Source organism: Acanthaster planci, linkage group LG12 (genome assembly GCF_054643075.1).
Source record: "Acanthaster planci isolate LZ-2023a linkage group LG12, COTS_SCS, whole genome shotgun sequence".
NCBI classification, from domain to species: domain Eukaryota; kingdom Metazoa; phylum Echinodermata; class Asteroidea; order Valvatida; family Acanthasteridae; genus Acanthaster; species Acanthaster planci.
The window spans coordinates 10,336,480-10,340,889 of record NC_141788.1 but is presented as its reverse complement, the minus strand read 5'-3'; positions in this window follow the sequence as shown (position 1 = coordinate 10,340,889).

The window sequence follows — 4,410 nt, the reverse complement described above, 5'->3', positions numbered from 1 at the left end:
CCTTCAGAGCAACACGAGAGAGGCGCTCAAGTCACCCTGACGAGTATAAATCTCGATATTTCCTCTGTACGCAAGTCCAAAACAACGCAATACTTTTGCAACATAATGAGATTGTGTGTGCCAACACAACGTGAAATTGTACCCTTTTTGTTGATTTTTCCCGAATTACATTATAAATGTTTCTCAAAAGTTGTCAAAGAAAAGCTTAGAATTGGGACTTAAGCGAACGCTGGACCCCACACAGATCGGACTTCGCGCTTTGCAGTGCAGGGGGGCTCTGTTGGGCCCTGTCTTCGAGCGAATATTAGACTCGGCCATGCTTTCAAAGCTGAAGTGGCCCAAAATGGCAGACTAAAAATGTCCCATTACAATAAGAAGCTTAATGGAGTTAAAACATCAATGATAATTGTAGTTACTTGCCTTTCATATACTTCCATCTTGTATGGTATTTTTTACTAAAAGTTACAGTTTCAGGCCAATAAAAGCACATTCTGCTCAGTTTGGAGCTCCGCATCATAGGCCTATACCCAATGCAAAAGCTTTGACGTGTTGCCAGTAGGTGGACCCATTTACTACTCCTGTAATGAGCCTTATGTAGCGTCGCCATTTTATAGACGAAAGTAGAGCAACTAGTTTATCAAGGTGTGTAGTCTACAGTTGTAGTGAAGGCAGTCGGAACACAAAGCTTGGAATGTGTTTTACCACCACTTTATTCGACAATGACTGCGAAGGTTGCGATGAACAACCTCGAACTGGAGTACGTGTCTATAGTAGTAAGTGAAGTGAAGTAGCTAAGTAAGTAAAGTAGTGTCGAACTATCCATGAGACCAGGGCTTATACAGTTTGAAACAGGATGTAGTCGAAGTGAGAAAAATAAAGAAAGTCTTAGTCATGAATCTTGGTTGATTGTCAGAATAAAAACGCACGGACGTAGGAACCAAGGGGGCCAGGGGCCAGTGACCCCCTGAAAATATAGTGGGGGGTCGGGCCCCCCTTGAAAAGTTCTGTAATTTGCATTCTCAGAGAGGAATTATTAGAGTGGATAGTATTTGTAGCAGTGCGTGATCATTTTACTCAAATCACATTGGAAAATGAAAATTTTAATATTCACTTTCAATCAGGATCTTGCGGTTCCTGTCCCTCCCGTGCCTACTTACTACGAGGAGTCCCATTTTAATTACGAAGTACGCAAGTGAGCCGCATCGCAGGCCGTGTCTATGTCCGAAACAGGCTTACAGAGCTCACGCCTAGGTCTTTTTTCTCGGTGTCTCCCCGTATTTCCAATGGAGCGATGCCATAGAACATGTTTTTTTTAAATCACCCAAAGTTTATTCCCAAAATCAATCTATAAGAGAGAGTGTGTCTGAATGGGATTGAGCTATCACTTCTTATCCAAAACTGAAATATCCACAAGCTTCTTTCCTTGAATGTTTTAATAGCTGGGGCAAAGTAAGATTGTGTTCACTATGACCACTCATTTTTGGGGTTTTCCTAAAGTAAATAAAAGTTTCACTGAAACATATCCCCATACTATTTTAAACTTAAAGATTTAAAGCTTGTGCATGTCATCAAGTCTGTGATGTCATCGATAGGCAAAGCTTCAACATTGCAGCTGGTTTATGCACAAAAATTAAAGAATTTCTGTATTTTTTTAAAAGAAAAACTCCACTATTGAATGGGTGTTTAGACTTTCCAATACTTATTTCAAGGAGACCACCATTTCCTTTGGCAACATTTTGGTTCTTGATTTTATGTGTAATGCTTCTGTGAGCCACTTTTCCTGTTAGGAGTTTACAAAACTTCACCTTCATAATGTGCAGTTTAAGGTATGTCATTTTTTAAAAATTAATTATTACATCAGATCTTACAACAATTAACTTATTTTTGTTTAACTGTCAAACATTGATTTGAAATGCTGAAATTTCAAAATATCGATTGCTCAAAAATCTTCCAGTGAGGCTTATGTATCATGCACTACAGAGCACAAAACCTTACAAAAAATTTGCCGACCCCACACCGTATACAGGTTTTGCGCTACGCGCTCAAAATCACATGGATTGGACTCCCCACAAAGAGATTTCGTCTTCTGGCTCCTTGGCAGAATCATCTTCCTACGTGCCTGTAACAACGAATGAGTTTTATATTAGAACAGTGATCATGTTAACTTCTAAAACACTGGGAAACTTTCATAAGGAAATGACAATAATATAACTTGGGTATGCTTGTGGGCTTAGCAAGGTCACATGCCCTGCAGACAAAAACAATGCGGATGGGTGTACACGCGTGTGTTGTAGGTGTGTGCTTGTACAAGGGAAAGGTAATGCATCTAAGAACTGGTAATTAGGACTTGAATATTGGAAATAAAAAGTTCTTGTGGAGTGCTTATTGACTAAAAAGTAATATACATGTACTTTAAGTTAATAAAATTGGAGTAATAAAATTGAAGTTATTGTTCGGAAAACGCTACACCTCTATTCAAGAGTCGACTACTTGCCTCAACTGTGAAGGTTGCGCTGGTCACTTGCAGGCCGGTAATTAACTACTCGGACTATGGAGGAAGGACACAAACCTCCTCCGAGCTGGGACCCGCGAATAACGTACGTTGCACCATTCTACCTCCATGGTTGCACCAGCTGTCGAATTCTCTGCAATAAAAGCAAATTAATTAATGTGGGGCGTGGCTAATGGGCTTTAAAAGAAGAGTGGAAGCCATAAGCAGGACTGTCTGTTGTATTTTGAAAATATTCGACGAAACGGGGTCTCCCAAATTGTCTGTTTTGTCATGGAGTGCAGCAAGGCATCAATTTCCATATGGCCGTGGCTTCACGACTTTTTTCTGGGGTGATCATCTGGTAATAAAAATATCTTTAAACCTCATCTATGAAGCCACTATTTTTTAACTGTAAGAAGAGGAAATGAACTTTAATTTGATGTGTGTCTCGAACACCTGAGAAAATTACGAGTTTTTCCTCTTTTTTATGGGGCATTCATCACTAATTGTACCATGGGACTTTCTATCTTTCAGTATTTGCAAGCACGCAGAGACAGAAACATGATCATGTTCACAGTGAAATGTCTGTTTGGCTTGGTAGACTGTCAGTCTGTCAAAGCCAACATAACAGTTAACACTCGGCATCAAGATATTCTCTCTTTTAACCATCAATTTGCCAGGACTCTTGCTTTTAAGAACACACCTAGCCATGTCTTTCCAAGGATTTGGAGTAGTTTGCCATCACATATTAAGGACTCCCTTCTAATAGGTTCCTTGAATCACTTCAATGCAGCTCTATCCACTCATTTTCACGAAGCCTAAGTGTTGAGTTTCCTCTAGCACATATGTATTGCTCTGTTTTGTTCCCCTTACACTCGGTTCATCCTCAAAGAGTAATTTATTTTGCTACTACTGATTTCTTGTTGTTATGGAGGAGTTTTTGTTTGTTGCTTTTTTTTCATTTGTCGTATCATGCATTATGCAACCGTAGCTACCGCTTAATTTGTATTTTCCTGCTTGTTCATTTTGTTCGTGTATTTGTTTCTTTTTAATACTCTGTCTCGATTCTGTGTTTTACTGCCTTTTTATTGCTCTGTTCTTTATGCCATTTTTGCCTTTTCCCCTTGCATATTACTCTTGCTCTCTTCTTGCTCTCCCTGTGTTTATTAGTTTTTTTATAAATGTATTCTTTTTATTCAGAGGTCATGTAGATGCTCTTCTGCTTTTTATTTTATGCTTGCTCTTTCATGCATTTTATTGCTTTTTTTTTTTTTTTTTTGCTCTGCTCTCTAATGCCATTCTTGCTTGTTTATCCGATTTTTTTGTTTTGCTTTGATTTATAAATGTGAGAAATTTATTTAGTTTATTTTGTTTGAATTTATGTAATATATTTATATTTCATGTTTATTTATTTTGTTGTACTTGTAATATTGTCGCTTAAGATCTTCTTGTGTTTCCCTCCAAGTTAGGATTGGCAGGCCCTTGGGTCACAGTGTTTTATTATACTTTTGTCATTCCGGGCCGACTTGGTTGGGGTTATGTCTTGTTTTTGTTTTTTTTTTCCTTTTAACTCGTTTTACTTCTTTTATCACTTGTTTTTGCTGTCATTGTCTTGTTGAAGGCCGAATAAATAATAATAATAATAATAATATTTCTGTTTGAGAAGCGCCCTCTGGTGATTTAAAAATGACAGTTAAGTTACGAAATCATAATTTATTGGTTACCTCTTTTGTGAATCCACGATTCCTCGTCCGTGGCTAATTTCTTCTGAACAGCTTGCAAATATACCATAATCTTTTCTAAAGTGTACGATTGAATAAATAAAAATTTTTAAAAAGAATACTCACAGTACTCCGTTATGTGCCTTTTGAGTAGTGTACAAAATGTTACACTGGACTATTCCATCATCCGAAATAGTT